Genomic DNA, 23830 nt, shown 5'->3' with positions numbered 1-23830 from the left:
CTCGGGCTCCCGGTGCCCCGGGCTCTAAGCTCCAGGGGGGTGGTGTTGGCGCTAATTCACCCTTTCCCCTCTGTTTGCGGCTTGCATTGTTCGTTTTACACCTAGCACGGGCTTGTCCGTTTCTTTTCCCTTTGAAAGAAGTTTTCGTTCCAAGAAATTTACACTGAAAGGAAATTCCTGGAGAGGAATCTGATGTCAGCGGAGGAAGCTTTTAGATTTTCTTCCTTTCGGTGAGAGTGGAGGGTGAGGGGGAACGACGACTGGGAATTTTTCAGTTGTCCTAGGGGTGACCTAGGAGACAGGACCACCTCCCTCCCCTCCTACCGCTCAGGCAGGAGCTTGCTGAGCACTGGGAGTAAGCCCTCCTGTTGGCTGGGCGTCCTGAGAACCCTGAGCCACCCGGTCCAGAAGAAAGGACTTAGGGAGGTGCCTGAGCTTCTCGTTCCTTTTCCTTGCCACGCATGCTCATCTTGCCAGCCTGGGTGGAGCTGGCCAGGTGTGCCTGAAGGAGGTGAGGGACGCCAGGAGTTCTCAGAGAGGGAGTCGTCTCACCATGAGATTTGGCGGCAAGGAATCAAGTGTGAAATGGGGCCCTCTCTGCTGTTGGCCGATGAGGTCTTTGGGACCTCTGTTTGCATGGAGGATGGCATCTCTGGGATGGAGAGAGAAACCTGGCTCAGGTCACCAGGAAGCTGGAGGGTGTGTGTGGAGGGTTGACTTTGAATTCACCCCTACTCCTGCCCCAGTCCACCTACTGCAGCTAGAAGGAGCAGGAGGCAAGGAACCAGGAGTGGGGCCTCAGGCCTGGACACATCCTTAGATAGGAGAAAGACCTTGAGCAACTAGCATGACCCAGGGATGATAATAAGGGGGGCGCGGATTGGGGCCAGAGGTAGGGGTCATGGGCCCCTTTGAGGATCTGGTGAAAGCTCTAACTCCCCTCTCCCTCCCTCTGGCACAGGCAGGTGGGCAGGGACACATTTTATATGCAGTATCAGAGGGTCACTGTGCCCCTTGGAATTGGGACCCATGTTAAGATCTTGAATCTGTGGTTCAGCCTAGGTGGTTCGGAACAGTTTCCTCTTTTGTGTTGAGTCAGTGAATAGTTCCAGGGTGTGAAGAGCAGATCTCTCAAGAGGGCTTTTCTCATGACCTTCCGATGCAACTTTGGGCTTGTGGCCATGGAGACCTGGAAACTCTGAACCGGATCCCAGCTCCTGACAGTGAGCCAGAGAATGGGGGCCAATGGGGTGGCCGTTCTCCAGGGGCTGATTTTGTTGCCTTTGTGGTGAGAAGGCTCTGGGCACTAACTAGGCCAATGCCACAGAGCTGTTGAATTAGAGGTAAATATAGGGATTAGGGGCTTCCCTGGTGGCTCAACTGGTAAAGAATCTGCCTGCAATATGGGAAACCTGTGTTCAATCCCTGGGTTGGGAAGATCCCCTCGAGAAGGGATCAGTACCCCCCTCCAGGATTCTGGCCTGGAGAATTCCATGGACTATACAGTCCATGGGGTTGCAAAGAGTCGGACACAACCGAGCGATTTTCACTTTGACTTCCCTGGTGGCTCAGATGGTAAAGAGTCTGCCTGCAATGCAGGAGATCTGGGTTTGATCCCTGGGTCGGGAAGATCCCCTGGAGGAGGAAATGGCAACCCACTCCAGGAAATGGCAACCCACTTGCCTGGAGAATCCCTTGGATGGAGAAGCCTGGTAGTCTACAGTCCATGGGATCACAAAGAGTCAGACATGACTGAGCGACTAAGCACGGCACAAAGGGGTTAGGGTGAGGGATGCTGTCACAACAAAATAGGAGTCAGGCGCTGTAAGAGTCCCAGCTCATTCTTGGGGCAGCGGGGTTGAGGTGGTGGAACATGCTTCAGTGGAGAGTGTAAGTGTGAAAGATGCTTCTCCTTTTTTTTTTTTTTTTCACTTTTTGGTTGAGCCGCTCAGCATGTGGGATCCTAGATCCCTAGGGATCCACCCCATGCTCCATGGTATCTTAACCACTGGACAGCCAGGGAAGTCCCAGGACACTCCTCCTTTTGAGGAGGCCTTTGTGCAGAGTTGTTCAAGGCCAGGATCGAGGTATTGTAGGTTCCTTGTTGTTCAGTGGCTAAGTCAGGTCCAACTCTGAGACGCCATGGACTGCAGCACGCCAGGCTTCCCTGTCCTTCGCTATCTCCCAGAGTTTGCTCAAACTCATGTCGGGTTCCTTAGATCCTTATGGACGAGGGAAGAGGGGGCAAGCCAAAAGGAATGGCTGTCACCATCCCCAGTGTGTCCTCAAGGAGACCAGGCCTGCCTTTTCTTTCTTAACCAAAGCTCACTGGGCCCTGGGCTGCTGCCCAAGGCTTGGTGGCATCACCCTTGTTGGGGATCTGGAAGAGCCTTTAGCAGGGTCTGCCATCTGTGGCTTCTCTGCTTGGTATTGAGAAGCCCTTCTTAGGTCCCAGTGGACCCAGACAATGGTAGTTCATGGAGATTTTTCTTTGACTAACAGACACAGTGTTGAGCAGATAGTAGCACTTAGACTTGTTTCTTCCTTCAGGGTTTCCTATCTGTACTTTGCCTTGATAGATTTCCCCTGATCCTGGCAATGAGCAGGATAGGCCAGAGTGTTCTAGAGCCTTGGGAGCAAGAATCTGCTTTGACTATGCAAGGTGCCCTGGAAGGAGGTGAAGCCTCTGGTTTTTTTGGCTTTTACGCTTTCAGGAAGTGAGAACTGTAAAGGACCTGGGGGTGCTCTGGTCCAGCGGGCGGTCCCTAACTTGGGGCTTGACAGTTATTTTGTAGGTGGGCTGTAAGGGTCCTATGGCAGTGACGAGAGGTTCCAGGACTTGTCTGCCTGCCGCCACCGCGGCCGCCATAGGTTGGCGAGGATGCTGGTTGTGCTGGCTCACTCAGTTCTCTGATGGCCTCTGCTTTCAGCCTCCCAGTAGGCCTCTCTGATGTGTCTGAACAGTGTAATAGATTCTGAATAATCCAGCTATTGCTCTTATCTTTAAAACAGGTCATAAATGACAGATACAGTAACAATGCCTGTCCACAAAAACTCCCTTTTCATAAATTGTGAAATGCACTGGGGAATGACTGGTGGGATAAAAAGGCTCCAAATCTCTCTAACTTCCACCCCCAGGAGACAATCTGGCCACTCCGTGTCCATTTCTAGAATGGCTTTGTGGTTTACTGTGTAGGATCTAAAGTTACATACATTTTCCCCGTTGCACTCCCAGCTCTCCATCTTACTCTATGACTGTAGGTGCTTCAGTTTCTCAGCTTTAGAAAAAAAACGAAAGGAGATAATATGCCAGACAAAGAGCAAGTCTTCTTTTAGAGTGGAAACTATTATTATCATTCTTTCTCTTATTTCTGCACTTGGGGGCTAACGTTCCGAGGCATCTTATCATTAAGGGAGATCTTTGGTAAAAACTGTAGAGGCTGAGGCTGGCTTTTGGAGATGTGGGATGGAGTGGGGTGAGGCTTACATTTTGAGCAGAGGGAAACACACAATGGGGAGATGAGCCTGAAGTGTCAAGGGTGATGACAGAGAAGTATCACTGGGGGCAGAATGACTCAGCATTTGTAACCCTGCTGTGGAACCAACTCTCCTCCCTTTCCTTTGGAAAATTTCCCTTCTAAACTGGTGAAGGTGGGGTGGTGCAGGGGGAGGATCGTGATCAGTAAAGAGGGTTGACTGGCTTTTTAGATTACTGTTAACATTGATTCTGGAGGAATGGGGTCTAGTGTGGGGGTGGGTAGGCTCAATGACACTCCAGAGTAGAAGCAGGTTGGGGTTTCTATGAAGCCATAGGTTTGGGACATAATTCCAGCCTCACTGAACACTCACTATGGGTCAGACCCTTTTCCAAGTGCTTCTCATGAATCAGTTCATTTAATCCTCACAAGATCCTATGAAAGGTTAAATCTATATTTCAGTGAAGAAACGGAGACATAAGGAGTTTAAATACCATGTCCAAGATTGCATGGTTGGAGAGTGGCAGAGCCAGGATTTGAACCCAAGAGGCTTGGGTACAGAGCTTACATCTTTAGAGAAAGTCTGAGAGAGACCCCTACTGAGCTGAGGGCTGAGAGGTGGGGATGGGGGGGTGGTGGGATTGGAGGGGTGACGTGCTCCGAGTGAAGGGCTGACAGTGCAACATTCAAGCATCGTTGGGATGTGCTGAGCATTCAGCCTAGCACTGTTTACTGAGAACCACTGGCTGAGTGCCAGACACCCTCCTGGAGCCTGAGCCTGAGTACAAAGGTTACTAAGACATGACCCTGACTTAGAGATGCCTACAGTCTAGGTGGGGGGAACAAATATGTCAGCCTAGAACTTCAGTTGCCATGGCGAACACTGCACTGAAATGAGTGCTGAAGAGGCAGATGCTTTGGCAGCCAGAGGAGGAGCTGGGCAGGGAGGGCTTCCTGCGGGAGGGGGCGCTTGAGCTGAGTGAAGGTTAAAGGGGCTGTTGCCCCCAGCCTTTTGATCTGGTCAGAGTATATATCGCTCTCCACTCTGTGAACTCCTCAGTAGATTCGAATTTTCTGGATGGATCCTGCAGCTCCCTTGCCTTAGGTGGCTCCCTTGGGACCTTTGTGGGTTTTAATAGTCACCTCCTCTATTGCCTGAGTGAACATGCTGAAGAAAAAATAAAAATCTTGTCAGCGTTATCGCTCAGAACACAGTGATTCACTCTTGTCTCTCCATACTTAGAAGCAGGACCAGCGGCGAATGAATGTAAACTGCAGAGGAAGGACTTAAGTAAGATCTGAGGACAACATTCCAGATAGGATGTGAGGACAAGTGACTCACAGGAGCAGAGGGGAATGGCCATCCCCGAAGGTCTTTAGAAATGGGAGCAAGTTCCATTTGTCTTTGTGGTTTAAGAGGTTTCATCTGGAGACAGGAAGATGAAGTAGAGGCCCCTCGAGATCTGTGTCAGCTCAGCACAGGGAGGGGAAAACGAGCTGGAATTTTTGAGCTAGAATGTCGCTCAGATCTGGCCTAACCCCTCATTTTCCTGTTAAAGTGACTGAAGAATGTCTGTCTCCTTAAGTGGGTCATTCATTAATAAGCCAAGACACAAACCACATCTGCCCACAGCTGGGTGCTGCCCTGCGTTGATCCCTGTCAGAAGGGGGGTGCACTCTGGGGACACCCCACAGCCCTACCGGATGGAGTCCATGCCTTGTGAAGAGGGCTGCAGGAACCCGCAAGCAGTTGACTGTCTGGCTGTTGGTGCTAGAGAAAAGCTTCAGCTCCTACTCAAAAAATGTTCTGAAAATGGCCCAGTGGGAGCTGGTAGTCATCTTATTCACTCCAGCATTCCTGCCTGGAGAATTCCATGGACAGAGGAGCCTGGTGGGCTACAGATTGTGGACTTGCAGAGTTGGACATGACTAAGTGACTGTTCACCCTCCTGGCCCAGCACCTAGAAGAGGCTTGGGCATACCTCTAGGGCCTTCAGTAAACTTGGTTGAATGAAGAGTAAATAGCAGACAATCCAAAAGTTATTCCTCTTTTACCAAACACTTGTTGGCCAGTGCGTTTACCTTTTCAATTCTGTGTTGCTTAAGCCAGCAACTGAATCATTACACCATTCCCCTAGCGACAGAGAGAGGCACCCGAAGGTGTGCTGGGGGCAAGCATGACGAACAAAACAGTTTGGGATTTTTCCCAGGGTGCATAATTCTTTTGAAACCGTATCAAGGGCGGACATTATGTTCATTGATGATGACTTGCCTTTTTTTGTTTGTTGTAGTTTGTTGTTCCCAGCCTGAAAGTAAAAAGGCTGCATTTTTCAAATTTAGGAAAAGCATGTGGTCTAGTTATCTAGGCTGCATTCAGCAAGATGGCTACAGAGATCACCAAAGGAACAAGCCTTGCTCTCAGAAGAGAATCTGATTAAGGAGGAGCCAAACAGGAGCCAGTGCTGGACAATGAATTTAGAATACTGAGTGGTGAAGTTTACTTCCTGGGGTGAATTTCAATGGACTTGTGCAAATTAAAGAAAAGCAGCAGCAGAAAACCCTATGGCGGGTCTCTTGCTTCTTCTTACCTATTCATTAAGGAAGCATTGAGTTCTAGGAAGCACCTGCACAACTCTTTATCCCTCCCCACCCCCCACCCCTTCACCCCCCCCACCCCCCACCCTCAACCTCCCACCCCCCACCCCCGCAACCAGCGCTCTAAATCTGGAGCTCTGATGAGAAGATCCTCTGCGGTCATGTAGGGTGATCAGGCTTAGGAAATGATTTCACTTTGTTCAGGTCTGAGATTAGTTTCGGTTTCAGGCTGTACCAGGAGCTGAGAGAGAGAGCCTGAGCTAGAGCGAGCGAGAGGAGGAGGAGGCTGCTGGGAGAGCCTCACCATTGGCTGCCACGAGTGGCAAGGTGGGCGGGCAGGGAACTCCTGCGCTGAGCAGGGAGAGGAGGAAGATGAATCAGAGATACAGTCAGGGGAGGCAGCCATTGAGCATCTCTGTGTCTATGGACCGGGCAGCAGCCTATGACGGTATCAGCAGGTGTGTGTAGGGCAAAAGCCTGCACAGTTACAGAACTTCTGAGCCAGGGCTGCGAGGTCGTAGGGAAGCTGTAAAACACAGACTACCTGGATGGAGTGGGTTTTGCATGAGCAGGTGCCAAGCTCGGAGGAAAGCCAGGCATCAGTGTGCCATAACCCACCCCCTCCCCCAACATCTTATACCCGTATCCTTACAACTTGCATTTGAGTTTCCCTTTTTTAAAAAAAAAAAGACAAATGAAGGTTTGAGAGCTGATAGTTGAGAACCTGCAGACTTTTGCGAGTTGGTGCATCCTTTAAGATGCTGCCTTTAAGCTGTCGTTTCTCGTTGAGACTGCGGCCAGTCTGGCGGTTTCACAGGGCATCATTATCTCAGAAAATCAGTGCCTTCCCTCCCCTGACTGGCTCTGGGTGCGGCAGACACAGATGTTTCATCCCACCCGAGCAGTGTTACAGCACCATTGCATTTTATTCCTCCAAGTCATAAATTCATTTTATTGCTAAAAGAGAGAAGCATTGAATTTTAAAGCCAGGAAGGATTTTGAAGATCATCCAGACTGCTCCTAGAGGAATTTGTGGTCCTGGGTCATTAAGCACCTTGAAAAAGAACTATAGTATGTAGTTAAAAACTCTGAGTCAGACTGCCTGTGTTTGAATCCACCTTTGCTAGTTGGTACTGTGTTCTTGGGGCAAGTTAACTCAATTTCTGAGTCTTAGTTGCCTGAACCATATGATGGGAGTAATAATATCCCCTAATAGTTGCTGCTGCTGCTAAGTCACTTCAGTCATGTCCGACTCTGTGCAGCCCCATAGACGACAGCCCACCAGGCTCCCCCGTCCCTGGGATTCTCTAGGCAAGAACACTGGAGTGGGTTGCCATTTCCTTCTCCAATGCATGAAAGTGAAAGTGAAGTCGATCACTCCTGTCCGACTCTTAGTGACCCTATGGACTGCAGCCTACCAGGCTCCTCCGTCCCTGGGATTTTCCAGGCAAGAGTACTGGAGTGAGGTGCCATTGCCTTCTCTGCTAATTGTTGCTGCTGCTAAGTCACTTCAGTCGTGTCTGACTCTGTGCGACCCCATAGACGGCAGCCCACCAGGCTCCCCCGTCCCTGGGATTCTCCAGGCAAGAACACTGGAGTGTTGCCATTTCCTTCTCCAATGCATGAAAATGAAAAGTGAAAGTGAAGTCGCTCAGTCATGTCTGACCCTTAGCAACCCCATGGACTGCACACAGCCAATCAGGCTCCTCCATCCATGGGATTTTCCAGGCAAGAGTACTGGAGTGGGGTGCCATGCTAATTGTTGCTGCTGCTGCTGCTGCTAAGTTGCTTCAGTCGTGACTGATTCTGTGCGACCCCATAGACGGCAAGCCTTAGCACAGTGCTTGGCAAATCATTAAGTTCTCAATAAATGTTAGCTACTGCTAACATTTGTTATTATCCTCATTTCATGAAATCATATCATCATCAGTGGCTAGTTGCTGTTAGAGCCAGAGCTACAGTGCTAAACTCTTTATAATACTAGTTTTCTCCAGCATGGCCATGCAATGATTTCATCACAGTCTTGAAACACAGAGAGCATTGGTGAAAGTACTTGTGTAATCTAATGCATAAACATTCATAAAAGAGCTGGAAGAAATGGGCTCAATCCATGTATTAGATATAGTTAGACTGTGGGCATGAGGGCATGTATTTAACAAATAATCTGTGTCCACAAACACCCTTTATAGTGTTTAGAGGTTTCCTAAATCCCAGAATGGTTACCTCTGCTGGAAGGTTGGGGTGTTCTTCGATGTTTTTGTTGAACTCTCCTCAAATTGGAAACATCCATTTCAATGAGTTGTGATGGCAAGCAGGCTTTTGGGTGTAATGGAAATATTTCTGTAGCCTGGCTGCTGTTTATCAAGGGTGAAGACAGTGCATGTTTTTAAAAACTGTGGGCTTGGCAGAAGTCCACATGTCTTAGGCCAGGCTAGCACAAATGCCTTCCCAAATGATTTGCACTGACCTTTTTTGCAAATTGCTGACAGCCTGGGAGCCTCCCAAGGGAGGCTGAAATATTGTTGAGGAGGGTGTCATCCTTGGCCTTGAGGGGTCTTTTGACACTTTTGATGGGGTGGCATAAGGCCGCTTTGGTATATTTTCTTGGAATATGAGAACAAATGGAAATTAATTTTGTTTGGCAAATCCTGCAACATTCCCTTGAGATATTGCCACTCTCTGGGGCTTATAGAATTGAAATCTGTTTTTGATGCTGATCCACGGGACTTCTTAAATTTCCGTGCCTGAGGGAGAGAGCTTGTTAGAGTGTGAAATTTGTGAGTATGTGATTCAGAGTCCAAGATGAGAGATCCAGTCTGAGCTCTGCTGTGTATGGACTGTCATTCTGAGCAGATCACTTAATTTCTTAGTTTGTACTTTTCTTGAGTTTAATCTATTATTGTACCCACAACAACAAATGGTTTTGAACACATCTGTTAACCAGAGCTGGTAATAATAGTCCCTATTGCACTAGATGGGGCTTCCCAGGTGGCGCTAGTGGTAAAGAACCCGCTTGCCAATACAGGAGACGTAAGAGACACAGGTTCAATCCCTGGGTTGGGAAGATCCCCTGGAGAAGGGCATGGCAACCCACTCCAGTATTCTTGCCTGGCGAATCCCCATGGTCAGAGGAGCCTGGTGGGCTACAGTCCATAGGGTCGCATAGAGTTGGAACGACTGAAGCAAATTAGCATGCACGCATGCATTGCATTAGTTGGCTGCTGCTGCTAAGTCGCTTCAGTCGTGTCCGACTCTGTGCAACCCCATAGATGGCAGCCCACCAGGCTCCCCTGTCCCTGGGATTCTCCAGGCAAGAACACTGGAGTGGGTTGCCATTTCCTTCTCCAATGCATAAAAGTGAAAAGTGAAAGTGAAGTCGCTCAGTCTTGTCCGACTCTTAGCGACCCAGTGGACTGCAGCCCACCAGGCTCCTTGGTCCATGGGATTTGCTAGGCAAGAGTACTGGAGTGGGGTGCCATTGCCTTCTCCGATTAGTTGGCTGTAATGGTCTAACAATAATTACATTTTGGTTACCTACTTATCGCATGCCAGTCACCTCTCTCTGCATTTTAAGAGGATACATTTATTTACTCAGCCCACTATGTGTACAGTAGTATTGACCACTTTCCAGATGAGGGGATGGAGACTCAGAGGGCTAAGTCAATGTGCCCAAGGGCAGACAGTCAGGTAAGTGAGGAACTGGGGTCTAAACCCTGAAAGCCAGGCTGCTGACTCTGTAGACGGTGTTTCTAAGATGGCTTTGTTGTCGTGTAGTACTTCTTACTCTTCCACTGTTCCTCTTGTGGTTTGATGAGCCGAAGGAGGGATAAGCTGAGCCTGGAGGTAGATTAAGTGTACAGATCACAGTGTTGGAAAGAATGAGGAGACGGAGCATATGAGAGCTTTTTTTGGAGTTATAGGGAAACAGCTGTTTCTAAGTTTGGGACAGAGCCGAAGAGCACCAGCAGAGACAGAGAAGGACATTTTCTCGGTGGCTTTTTGTTCTCTGCTGTGAGGGGCTGCACTGTGGATTTAAGGGCCACATGTCTCTTTGCTCTCCTATCACATTTTATTTGGAAGCCTGTCTTTCCATTCCAGCCCTCAGCCGTGACAGCTTCAGAAACTGAGAAAACTGCCATAGATACGGATAGCAAATTCTTGAGATGTGAAAGGCAAGGTGAAGGAGGGGCTTGTTAGTGGAAGTTCGTCTGTTTTTGTATTTCTGTGAACCTCTATGGGGGTGACCCATGGAATGGCTTGTGCTCAAAGGAGACAGAATTGAGAACTTGGGTGACTTTCTTCTCATGAGTTGTCTTAATAAGAGGATGGATCATCCTGTTAGCTTTCATCTTGGAAAAGAGAGTGGGTGCGATGGTATTTGACAGAAACCAGAGGCCTTCTGTTGGGTCTCCCAGGGTAGAGCTGGGCCGACAGAAGGGCCTTGGTGACTCGAGCCAAGGGTGGGGGCCCCTGGGGGCTTTCGGAAGGGCTGCCGGCTTTGTGGCACTGCCACTTCCAGCCCTCTCCAGCCCTGAGAGGCTCTGGGAAAGGAATAGACCTTATGAGAGAAATGGATTGGGGGTTGGTCAGTTTTCAATGGGGTTTCCCAGGTGGCTGAGTAATAAAGAAACCACCTGCCAGTGTGGGAGACCTGGGTTTGATCCCTGAGTCGGGAAGATCCCTGGAGGAGGAGATGGCTACCTACTCCAGTATTCTTGCCTGGGGAATTCCATGGACAGAGGAGCCTGGGGGCCTACAGTCCATGGGGTCGCAAAGAGTCAGACGTGACTGAGTGTACACTCACGCATTTTTAGATGGCAAACCACTGGTGAAATTCATACATAGCAGTGATAATTTTGAGGATATTAATGTAAAAATGTATCCCATACAACTGGACAACGCAAACATAATATTTGATCTTTAGGGATGTGAATGGCTACTCCGACTCCACCCCTTGAAGGGGGTGGGGCGAGGCCCTCCCTGTGTTAGTTAGTACCTGGTTCCCCTGGTACATTCTGGGGGACTCTTGTTTTCTTCTAGAACTAGGAAGGGAAGCTTCCAGGTCCTGGAGTCACCCTCTTTGTCTCTGAGTTTGTGAGGAAGCTGGGGGGCACATCCTTCTCTGACTTACTCTCTGTGACCTTTCTGCAGACTCTCCTTTGGATCATGAGCTGGGTCTGGGGTCCCCAGAGGAAGGGGAGGTCCCTTTGGGAAGGAGGGATTGCAGGAAGACTCCCTCAGACCAGCCACCCAGTTTAGGGATAGTGACAGGGTGGTTGTGTTTTCAGACTTCCTTTGACCTCATAGCACAGTTTACCCAGAGTGGTTGTGTTTCTCCACAAGGCCCCACTGCCTCTATTTTGCCTCATTTTCCTTTCTTCCCCAGCCATCAGCAGCAGATACTTTTTTAAAAAGAAAATAGGTATTTGGCTGTGTTGGGTCCTGGTTGTGGCCTGCGGGATCTTTCCTTGCAGTGCACTGACTCTCTAGTTCTGGGGCATGGGCTCAGTTCCTCCGAGACATGTGGAATCTTCCCGGACCAGGGATCAAACCCACGACCCCTGCATTGCAAGGCAGAAGTCCCAGTACCTACTGTTCTAACACTGCTCCTATGTGTAAGAGGATTTACTCGTGTCAAGCATTTCACTTCAGTTATTTAATTTAGTCCTGTACCAAACCTATACGCCAGGGATTATTGTCTTTTTAGATGGGGGAACTGAGGCTGAGGGCTAAGTAACTTGTCCACGTAATAGCCACTTATTGTATGGGATGTGTTTTTTTTCTTTGTTTTACAGTTTATGATAAAAAGTTTCAAATATACTCAAACTTAGAGAAGCTAGTACAATACGTTCCCATGGACCCATTACCAAACTTATTCATTCCTTGTGGAGAAGCCCCCACTCTGGTGCTTCTGGGGCTGCATCGTACAGCAGATACCTTTGTGTGAATGAGAAGAAAGGACCCTTTCTCCAGGGTTCACAACTTAGTAAGCTGAGCATAGGCTGGATTCACCCCATCTGCCCCTACGGGTGGACCCTCTGTGTAGTGAACAGCCCACATAACTGTATGTGATGGCTCTGCCTGCCTCACTTCTCTTCTCATCTAGCTTTTGACACAAAGAGTCAGAGTGATTTCTCTGGTTGGCCCTCAATTACAAGGGATGGGGGGAAGAAAGCTCAGGTGTTGGGGACTTCTGGGGCTAGAATAAATTAAGCAGGGGGGTAATTCCAGAGGAGATACTCAGGCTGCAGAGGAGGGTGAGGGCAAATGAGCTGTGTCTTTTATTGCTCCTGTTTTTCTACCAGCCACCTGCTCTGCTGATGGCTCCTCCCCGATGCCTTCTCCCTTCTGTTCTGTGCCCAGGGCAAGGGAGGCACTTGTATGTGTCCACGTGGCTGGCAGGGGGGCAGCTGGTAGAGCCCAGGGTGTGAAAACCTGGTGTGGACTCAGTCTTGGCTGCCACCCTCCTGGAGTCGCTGGGACAAGCTGTTTTTGCCTTCTGGCAGCTTACCTTTTCTTGGGGCGCAGTTTAGTCAGTGGCCCAGGGGGAGGTCCCGCCTTCATGCCTGTAGAACTGCTCCTTTTAGTCCCAAAGTCTGGTCTATGGGTCACCAGATAGGGGCCATCTTGAAGAGAGAAATTGGGTCTTTTTTTTTTTTTTTTTTTACTACTGTGCTCTTGTGAAGACTTGACTCATTGGAAAAGACTGATGCTGGGAGGGATTGGGGGCAGGAGGAGAAGGGGATGACAGAGGATGAAATGGCTGGATGGCATCACCTACTCGATGGACATGAGTTTGGGTGAACTCTGGGAGTTGGTGATGGACAGGGAGGCCTGGCATGCTGCGATTCATGGGGTCGCAGAGTCGGACATGACTGAGCGACTGAACTGAACTGTGCTCTTGGCTGTACCCGTTACAGCGTCTAGTCTTGGGGCTCTAGGAATATTTGTTAAACAAATGAATGTTAGACAATTCAAGCGTGCTGCAGACCAGAGAAATGTGCTGAAGAGCCCCGGTTGAATGTTTTATGTGTTTCAGTTGGGAGAGTAGCTGCACTATGCTGCAGTAATAATCAAACTCTGACATTGGGGCGGCTTGACACAACATTTCATTTGTGCTCATAGGAAGTCTGACGTGGGTCAGACAGTCCTCCTCCCATCTGTAGTCACATCATCTGGACATATGGGGTCATCACAGTTCCCCAGCCCCTGGCTTTTAACTGCCTTACCAAGGAACTGACACCTATTACTTCTATGCACATTTAATTGTTCAGAACTTCTCACATGGCTCCAACCTAACTGTAAAGGAGGCTGGGAAGTGTAGAAGGGCAAAGGGTTGTCTTCATGGTTTCAAAGGAGAGGATTTTGTTTTGTTTTTCGATAGGTAAGAAGGGAATTTATTCAGATTCAGAGAGAAGCACACTCCACAGAGTGTGGGCCATCACAGAGGTTGCGTACTGCCTGTATTTCTTATCTCTGGTTTTAATCTATTAGAGTGCCTATAGCCTCATCAATTATCGTCAGTTGTCATATTTTTTTAAAAACACTAACAAGAAGGGAATACCTGCCACTTTCTTTAGTCCAGGGAAGAAGGCAACAGATGGCCGAAGGGGAGTCACATGGCAGGAATTTTAACCTCTCCTTTATTACATTTAATCTTGTGATAATCATTTAGTCACTCCACCTTTGTGAGCCTCTTTCTTCATCTGCAAAAGGAGGATCATTATCCAACCCATCTGTTAGTTCAGACTCTACTGATTGCAAGTAACAGAAACCAACTTGAGCTATTTGAAGCCAAGGAGAATGTAAGAATCAAGGGCAGGAAATACCGCTGGCCTCCCTAGCCTGGAAATGCAGGATGCCAGTGCTTCTGTGGATGTATGCTAGATGTCATGGGTCCTCAGCCCCCAGATATACCCATTTTCCTTCTAGAAACATCAGACTGGATTGTATTTCAGACCTTTGATTCAGATTCCTGAGAAAGAATCTGATCGATCGCTTACTGTCAGTTGTCTCCTGATGGTCCAATCAGTGATGGCCAGGAGCACATTGTCACACAGTACCACCTGGCTTGGGTCCTTTCCCCTGTGAATGTGGGTGGGGGCAGTCCTCAAAAAAGGTGCTGATGCTTACCTGGTTCAAGGTTTGTTGAGCTGACTGGATGTCTGTAAGAGAGCTTTGAGAACTATTAATATAAAGTGCTGCATAAATATGAGCTGGCAGGGTGGTGTGTTAGGAGTCTTGGAGAGTGCACTGCCCTGAAGAGGGATGGGAGAGATTATATTGCTGTGAGAGGGAATTTCAGTTTTGTTGGAGGCAGGGGAGCTGTTTGTTGGAAAGTCATGGAGCAGAGACTGAAGGAAGTGGACAGGACTAGCATGGTCCATTGCTTGGGTCAAGCTGCATTTATAGGCCATTAGACCATAACATTGTAAAAGAAGGAGTACTCTGCGTGTGTTTTCACCTCTGTAGTTGAAACTGCAATTGTGGAAATGATGTTAGTCCCCATTATGGCTCTCCCACTCCAGTGTTCTTGCCTGGAGAATCCCATGGACGGAGAAGCCTGGTAGGCTGCAGTCCATGGGGTCGCACAGAGTCAGACACGACTGAAGCGACTTAGCAGCAGCAGCAGCAGCAGCAGCAGCAGTCCTTGCCTGACACGGTCCCAGTGGGCTGACTATGAGCAAGTCATGTCACTTTCCCTGGGCTGAGTTAGTTCCACTCTTTGAAGATGTCCATGTAAGGTGGGGATGAAGGCACGAAGTCTGGAATGAGACGGTTGGGTCTGCATCCTCACCATTCCCTTGCTAGCTGTGTGACCTGGGGCCATTTCCTAACCTCCTCCAGTTTGTGTCCTCACTTGTAACAGGCGGATATTCATAGTACCTACCTCATGAGGTTATTGTGCCAGTTACATGAGATGAAAGCTCGGTAAAATATCAGCTAGTATGGTTAAGGGAAGCCAAAGCTGCCGGATGCCAGGGACCCGTGGCAAAACTGTGTGCTCGGTACTCTTGAGTCAGAGTGAACACGAGGCCCAAGGGGGCGGGTGGGACGCTGGAGGGGCCTGGGGACCCACCACTAGAGGCAGCCTACGGGCTGACGCTCGCGGCTTTCCAACAATTCAGTTCCTCCCTGGAGACTGCGCCGCCCCCGCCCCCCGCCCCTCGGAGCCGCTTCTGGGCTGCCGGTCGGCTGGGTTCAGGAAGTTCAGCGGCCCCTTCCCTGCAGTCTTGGCGGGGGGGGGGGGCTCCTGGGTCTCAAACCAGAGCCAGGTTTAAGATTAAATTGCTTCCCGTGGTGAAACGGCAGTTTCACCTCTTCAAAAAAAATTTGAAGATCTCTTCAAAAAATAAATGAAGAAACGCCCCAGACCACAGGACAGTTTGAGGGCTGAATTATTCAGACGCCCGGCTGGCTCCTCGGGACGCTGGGGCCGGGGAACGAGGGCCCGGCGCGCGCCCTCAGGCTGCGTCCCTGCGCCGCCCGCCCGGCAGCCCCAGGCCGCGGGTCCCGGCGCGGCGACTGTGAGGGCCACGCAGCGCGGCCCGCGGCCCGAGCCAGGGCGAGGAGGCAGGGCCGGAGGGAGGCAGGGCGGGCCGTCGCCACTTTCGCCCCCTCAGGACAGCGTCTTCTGACCGGAGGAGCGCCGCGCTCCCGGCGGCTAAGGGGCGCAGGGGACGGGCGGGGCCGCGGGGAGGGTCGGGCCGGGTGTCCGGGCGCCACGCCGCCTCCCCGCCGGAGGGCCGTGGCCATGGCAACCCGGCTGGCTGCGGCCGCGGGCTTTCAAAGGCGGCCTTGTTCCCGGCTGGGGGCCCTCCAGGCCCGGGCAGGGAGGGGCCGCGCGGAGGGGTGGCCTGCGGCGGAGGAAGTGCCGCCCCGCGGCCCCCTCCCTCCCCGGCTCGTTTCCTGGAGGCCCGGGTTTCCACAGCTCCTTCTAGAGAATGAAGAGAAACCTCAGCAGGAGGATGTGTTCAGGCGACAGTGTGTGTGTGTTTCTGTGTGTAACTGAGAGGAGGTAAGAAAGCTTGGGGGGGGGCGGGGGGGAATCACTATCTTGCTGGCCTCCTAGAATGAAGAGTCTGGTGCCATAGACAGATTTTAGCAAGCTAGCCAGTGCCACCTGAAGCAGCTCTTTAAGACTCACTCATCCTTTTGGCAATGAATATCAAAGGAGAAAATATCAGAGAAAATACTAAGTCACTCATTGCTGCTGCTGCTGCTAAGTCGCTTCAGTCGTGTCCGACTCTGTGCAACCCCATAGACGGCAGCCCACCAGGCTCCTCTGTCCCTGAGATTCTCCAGGCAAGAACACTGGAGTGGGTTGCCATTTCCTTCTCCAATGCATAAAAGTGAAAAGTGAAAGTGAAGTCGCTCAGTCGTGTCCGACTCCTAGCGACCCCATGGGCTGCGGCCAACCATGGTCCTCCGTCCATGGGATTTTCCAGGCAAGAGTACTGGAGTGGGGTGCCATTGCCTTCTCCAAGTCACTCTAGTAGATGCTACTGGAGATCAGTGGAGAAATAACTCCAGAAAGAATGAAGGGATGGAGCCAAAGTAAAAACAATACCCAGCTGTGGATGTGACTGGTGATAGAAGCAAGGTCCGATGCTGTAAAGAGCAATATTGCATAGGAACCTGGAATGTCAGGTCCATGAATCAAGGCAAATTGGAAGTGGTCAAACAGGAGATGGCAAGAGTGAATGTCGACATTCTAGGAATCAGCAAACTGAAATGGACTGGAATGGGTGAATTCAACTCAGATGACCATTATATCTACTACTGCAGGCAGGAATCCCTCAGAAGAAATGGAGTGGCCAACATGGTCAACAAAAGAGTCTGAAATGCAGTACTTGGATGCAATCTCAAAAATGACAGAATGATCTCTGTTCGTTTCCAAGGCAAACCATTCAATATCACAGTAATCCAAGTCTATGCCCCAACCAGTAACGCTGAAGAAGCTGAAGTTGAACAGTTTTATGAAGACCTACAAGACCTTTTAGAACTAACACCCAAAAAAGATGTCCTTTTCATTATAGGGGACTGGAATGCAAAAGTAGGAAGTCAAGAAACACCTGGAGTAACAGGCAAATTTGGCTTTGGAATACGGAATGAAGCAGGGCAAAGACTGATAAGAGTTTTGCCAAGAAAATGCACTGGTCATAACAAACACCCTCTTCCAACAACACAAGAGAAGACTCTTTACATGGACATCACCAGATGGTCAACACCGAAATCAGATTGATTATATTCTTTGCAGCCAAAGATGGAGAAGCCCTATACAGTCAGCAAAAAACAAGACCAGGAGCTGACTGTGGCTCAGATCATGAACTCCTTATTGCCAAATTCAGACTTAAATTGAAGAAAGTAGGGAAAACCACTAGACCATTCAGGTATGACCTAAATCAAATCCCTTATGATTATACAGTGGAAGTGAGAAATAGATTTAAGGGCCTAGATCTGATAGATAGAGTGCCTGATGATCTATGGAATGAGGTTCGTGACATTGTACAGGAGACAGGGATCAAGACCATTCCCATAGAAAAGAAATGCAAAAAAGCAAGATGGCTGTCTGGGGAGGCCTTACAAATAGCTGTGAACAGAAGAGAAGCAAAAAGCAAAGGAGAAAATGAAAGATATAAATATCTGAATGCAGAGTTCCAAAGAATAGCAAGAAGAGATAAGAAAGCCTTCTTCAGCAATCAGTGCAAAGAAATAGGGGAAAACAACAGAATGGGAAAGACTAGGGATCTCTTCAAGAAAATTAGAGATACCAAAGGAACATTTCATGCAAAGATGAGCTCGATAAAGGACAGAAATGGTATGGACCTAAAAAAAAAAAAAAAGAGAGATGGTATGGACCTAACAGAAGCAGAAGATATTAAGAAGAGATGGCAAGAATACACAGAAGAACCATACAAAAAAGATCTTCACAACCCAGATAATCACGATGGTGTGATCACTGACCTAGAGCCAGACATCCTGGAATGTGAAGTCAAGTGGGCCTTAGAAAGCATCACTACGAACAAAGCTAGTGGAGGGGATGGAATTCCAGTTGAGCTCTTTCAAATCCTGAAAGACGATGCTATGAAAGTGCTGCACTCAATATGCCAGCAAATATGGAAAACTCAGCAGTGGCCACAGGACTGGAAAAGGTCAGTTTTCATTCCAGTCTCAAAGAAAGGCAATGCCAAAGAATGATCAAACTACCGCACAGTTGCACTCATCTCACACGCTAGTAAAGTAATGCTCAAAATTCTCCAAGCCAGGCTTCAGCAATATGTGAACCGTGAACCTGATGTTCAAGCTGGTTTTAGAAAAGGCAGAGGAACAAGAGATCAAATTGCCAACATCTGCTGGATCATGGAAAAAGCAAGAGAGTTCCAGAAAAACATCTATTTCTGCTTTATTGACTATGCCAAAGCCTTTGACTGTGTGGATCACAATAAACTGTGGAAAATTCTTCAAGAGATGGGAATACCAGACCACCTGACCTGCCTCTTGAGAAATTTGTATGCAGTTAGAACTGGACATGGAACAGCAGACTGGTTCCAAATAGGAAAAGGAGTTCGTCAAGGCTGTATATTGTCACCCTGTTTATTTAACTTATATGCAGAGTACATCATGAGAAACGCTGGACTGGAAGAAACACAAGCTGGAATCAAGATTGCTGGGAGAAATATCAATAACCTCAGATATGCAGATGACACCCCCCTTATGGCAGAAAGTGAAGAGGAACTAAAAAGCCTCTTGATGAAAGTGAAAGTGGAGAGTGAAAAAGTTGGCTTAAAGCTCAACATTCAGAAAACGAAGATCATGCATCCAGTCCCATCACTTCATGGGAAATAGATGGGGAAACAGTGGAAACAGTGTCAGACTTTATTTTTCTGGGCTCCAAAATCACTACAGATGGTGACTGCAGCCATGAAATTAAAAGACGCTTACTCCTTGGAAGGAAAGTTATGACCAACCTAGATAGCATATTCAAAAGCAGAGACGTTACTTTGCCAACAAAGGTCTGGCTAGTCGAGGCTGTGGTTTTTCCAGTGGTCATGTATGGATGTGAGATTTGGACTGTGAAGAAGGCTGAGCACCGAAGAATTGATGCTTTTGAACTGTGGTGTTGGAGAAGACTCTTGAGAGTCCCTTGGACTGCAAGGAGATCCAACCAATCCATTCTGAAGGAGATCAGCCCTGGGATTTCTTTGGAAAGAATGATGCGAAAGCTGAAACTCCAGTACTTTGGCCACCTCATGCGAAGAGTTGACTCATTGGAAAAGACTCTGATGCTGGGAGGGATTGGGGGCAGGAGGAGAAGGGGATGACAGAGGATGAGATGGCTGGATGGCATCACTGACCTGATGGACGTGAGTCTGAGTGAACTCCAGGAGTTGGTGATGGACAGGGAGGCCTGGCGTGCTGCGATTCATGGGGTCGCAAAGAGTCAGACGCGACTGGGTGACTGATCTGATCTAACCACATGGCAGTTTACATCCTTATGTATTAGCGAGTGAATTTTAGTGAGAAATCTGATCTTGAGAGCTCGAATAGCCTTTGCTGTTTTTTTAGGGGAAGTGTGGCCCCTGGGGTTTCCCACCCTTTGTTTAGTCTTTAGTGTTGAAAGTGAAAGTGTTAGTCCTTTAGCTGTATGGGACTCTTTGTGACCCCCTGGACTGTAGCCCGCCAGGCTCTTCTGTCCATGGAATTCCGCAGGCAAGAATACTGGATGGCTTGCCATTCCCTTCTCCATGGGATCTTCCCCACCCAGGGATCGAATCCTTGTCTCCTGCATTGCCGGCAGATACTTTACTGACTGACCTACCAGGGAAGGCCAAGTATAAAAATTGGGAAGGATGGCATGTCTGCTCTCTAAGCAGCTTGTGAGTGACGAATGTATTTCCACTTCGGGCTGCTAGGGGTTAAGAGCCAGATCTTCTTCCTTGACACCTTATCGCTCTTTGTTGGCTTTCTCTGAAGAGGTGGCCTGCAGGAGTAGCCTCAGGTGTGGGGAGTTTGGAAGGCAGGATGTGAACTTGACTGCATCCCATCAACACTGGCCAGGCCAGTGTCAATCAGTTCTCCAGATCCTCCTGGGGAACCCTTGAAGCAAGGTGTGGGGAAAGATTCTTGCCTTTGGGTCTCAGAAAAAGGCTAGTTCTGGGCCTGAGTTTAATTCCAAGTCATGATCAGCCCGAGGGAAGCAGCAATGTCAGGTAGACTGGATTTTCTACTGTTGCAGCTGTGCCTTGGCCTTATGCCTTCCATTCTGGCCAAGAAAGGTGGAGAGGGATCAATAAACTTGAGTACACATAGGCGGGCATCCTGGCCATTTAGCAAAGGGTCCTCACACCCAAGCGACAGCATGGAGGGGGGCTCCTTCAGAGGTTGGGGACTGAGACCAAAGTCAGTCAGACTGGACTCTCATTGACCCCCGCCTCTGTCCCCTCCTCCTCGTGAAGCTTGGAAGATCATGTTAGTAGATTATTCTTGTCATATACAATTGAATCTGGGAGAGAGGGTGCTACCTGCAGTGGCGTCTTCATCTAGTTGGGGTGGAGAGGGCTCAAGAACTTTCCAAACTCTTCTGATTAGCATGAAATAGGTGCTGCATGGAGCATTGTCTAGAGCTTCCCGAAGAGAAGGGGAAAAAAAATGTAGTTCATGCTTCTGGAGAAATTCCGTCTAGTGGATGAACCAACCAGCACGTTAAAGGAACATAAAGGGCCTGTAAAGTGATAGACATTCTTGTTTACTTGTAGAATCTTAGACCAGAATTAGAATGTGTGTGAGGTGGGCCCAGGTACAGGTGAGTCAGAAGCTCCCCAGGTGTTTCTTACACACAGCCAGGGTTTCAGGCCATCCCCCAGTGCAGTGTTCACAAACGGGGATGGTTTTGTCCCCCTGGAAGACATTGGCAGTGTCTGGAGATGTTTTTGGCTGTCACAAGTACTGACGGGAGTGAGAGCATCTTGTAGGGAAGTAGCACACAGCAGGGTTTGGAGGTAGGAGAATGTGGTTTGGGTTTGCAAAGAAGAAAGGGGTTCGTGGTTTCAGAGAGTCAGCTGAGATCCGGAGTTGGTTTTTCAGCCTGATTCTCCCCAGTGTGGGTTGTGTCTTGTCCAGGCACTTTTGGTTCAGACATCAAGCCCCTCTGGCTGTTTGCTGTGTGTGTCAGTAACCCTCAGGCCCTGTTGTGAGGGAGGTGAAGGAGTTGGTGTCAGGTACCGTCAGCCTCAAGGGCCCAGCCCCGCCCTGAGGACTGCCTTTCCCTGAGTCCATGCATGAAGGAAAGCTGCTGCGCAGAAGCTCGCCTTCCTCTGGCTCCAGGAACAGGCCCTTTGCCTGAGTTAATGGCATCATGGCCCCATTGGTCATTTATTCCCTACCTCTTAGAAAAGGGTGAGCCCATCGTGGGGCCAGGCTCGTGGCAGTTGGTCCAAATACATTTTTGAATGAAAGAGTGAATCCCTAATGAGTGGGAGATCTGAACCATTTATTGTGATTTGCCCAGTTAATAAGTACGCCTTGGGCCATAAGTTGAATTAGGAGATGCAGAGTGGTAATAAGGAGGACAGTCCAGGGAATTGGACAGGGAACCTGAAGCAAGTGGGAACTTCCCATTTCCCTCTGGAGTGGCCACTGAGGAACCATTTCTGCCCTCTGAGGTGACCCAAAAGTGCATGTGTGGTGATCCTCCCAGGGCGCCACTGTCCAAGATCCAGCCACAGGGTGGGACGAGCAGAGCCAAGGCAGGAAGCACAGTTGTCTCTGTGTGTGTATGTGTGAGCTTCTTTTGCTTAACGTGATATTCTTGAAATTCATCCATGTTGCTGTATGTATAAAGTGTGTGTGTGTGTTCTCTTTTATTGCTGACTGGTCGTCTTCCATTGAATTGAGAATCCATAATTTCTTTTCTTTTTAAAGACAGGAAGAGCACCTCAAAGAGGAATAGACTTCTCTGAAAAAGCCTGAAATGTTCTTTTTCAGCATCTGTGAGTTTATGTGTTTATTTGTGGGCTGAGCTAGGTCTTAGTTGCCGTGTGGGCTTTGCTCTGGTTGCCGTACAAGGGCTTCTCACTGTGGTGGCTTCGCTTGTGGAGTCCTGGCTCTGCGGCATTCGGGCTTCAGTAATTGCAGCACTCAGGCTCAGGAGTTACCGTTTCCAGGCCCCAGAGCACAGGCTCAGTAGTTGTGGCCCATGGGCTTAGTTGCTTCTCGGAATGTGGGATCTTCCTGGTCCAGCGATTGAATGCGTGTCTCCTACATTGGCATGAGGATTCTTTACCACCGAGCCACCAGGGAAGCCCCAGGAAGCACAGTTTAATCAGAATACCTCCTCTTCTCTGGTCTGGTTATAGGTAGCAAATGCTTCAGAGCTGCTTTTCTCTGCCTTTGAGGCCTTGTTTCTGCAACTCAGGAGAAAAGGGCCCCTGATGTCCCAGGCTCAGGCTAGGGTGGGGAAGGTGTGTTTCCGAGGTTGCCTATGATAGGAGCCCGGCCATGCAGGGCGTCCCGCCCTCTCACAGCCAGCCCCAGAGGGTGTGCCTGTTCTTGGGCCCGTTGCTGGGTTCTGGCAGGCTTTGTCTGGTGGAGCTCCCAGTTCCACCTTATCTGCTCCTGAGTGATGTGCAGTTGGAACCTTGCTTCTTGATGTCAGGTCCCCAGACCAGCAGTACCCACGCCTCCTGGTTAGAAATGGAGAGTCTTGAGCCCCACTTGAACTGCCCACATCAGCCTGCATTTTAACAAGATGCCCAGGTGATGTGTGGGCATGTAAAAAGCTGAGGAATGCCTGCTAGAAGACTGTTCTGCGAGGGGGCACCTGGGAGAGTGTCCTCTTTTGAGCAGCATAGGTGCTGTGTTTGTAGAGGGCTTTAGGACAGTGTTTCTCAAACTGAGGTGAAGGACCGGTGGCTTATTTCATTTATCTGGGGACGGATATGTGCCCCAATGAACACGACCATCACAAGTCTGACATGTCCAGGCTGATCTGTATGCTTTCTCTATTCAGAGAGACAAGTCTGCTGTGACACGCTTGAGTGTGTAACTATCAAATTGCTGGAACTTCTCTAAAGCCTTCTTTACTCTCTCTTCCTGTACTTATCTCTCCAAGGACCTACAACAAACAGTTTGGTCTGCAGATCTGCTTTAAGTGATCTTGGTCTCAGGTCCCATCTTCAGGGTCAGACAGACTTGAATCCTGGTTCTGTTACTTCCTCGCTGTGTGTTTTTGGGCAGCTGTTTAACCTCTCTGAGTCTTAATTTTGTTGTCTGTAAGTCAGAGATAATAATCCCCATGCCTCATAGGGTTGGAGTTAGGATTAAATGAGAAAGAGTGGGTGAAGCATGGAAGGCGTACTTGATAATGTGCTGTGCTGTGCTGTGCTTAGTCGCTCAGTCGTGTCTGACTCTTTGTGACCCCATGGACTGTAGCCCGCCAGGCTCCTCTGTTCATGGGGATTCTCCAGGCAAGAATACTGGAGTGAGATGCAGTTGCCATGCCCTCCTCCAGGGAATCTTCTCAACCCAGGGATCAAACCCAGGTCTTCCGCCCAGCAGGTGGAATCTTTACCGTCTGAGCCACTAGTGAAGCCAAAGAATACTGGAGTGGGTTGCCATCTCTTCCTCAAGGGAATGTTCCCAAACCAGAGATTGAACCCAGGTCTCCCGCAGTGCAGGCATATTCTTTACCATCTGAGCCACCAGGGAAGCCCAAGAATACTGGAGTGGGTAGCCTATCCTTTCTCCAGGGGATCTTT

The 23830-nt window shown here is 49.3% G+C and overlaps 1 protein-coding gene across 3 annotated transcripts in view; it reads left to right on the top strand.

Annotated features, from left to right (window-relative positions):
- Nucleotides 1–23830, top strand: part of LOC133231669 (uncharacterized) — a 69098-nt gene that overhangs the window by 2755 nt on the left and 42513 nt on the right. The window contains exons 1-2 of one of the 3 annotated variants that reach the window (XR_009731192.1): nucleotides 6207–16089; nucleotides 16860–22063. The exons of 1 other annotated variant lie outside the window; for it this stretch is intronic. The gene's annotated coding sequence lies outside the window, so the exon portion shown is untranslated. Of the gene's footprint in view, nucleotides 1–6206; nucleotides 16090–16859; nucleotides 22064–23830 lie in introns of those variants that run through there. One more of the 3 variants, XR_009731193.1, reaches the window with a different exon arrangement.

This window comes from Bos javanicus, chromosome 19, assembly GCF_032452875.1.
Source record: "Bos javanicus breed banteng chromosome 19, ARS-OSU_banteng_1.0, whole genome shotgun sequence".
Taxonomy (NCBI): Eukaryota; Metazoa; Chordata; class Mammalia; order Artiodactyla; family Bovidae; genus Bos; species Bos javanicus.
The sequence above is the reverse complement of the archived record's forward strand: the minus strand, read 5'-3'. Positions and strand labels throughout refer to the sequence as shown.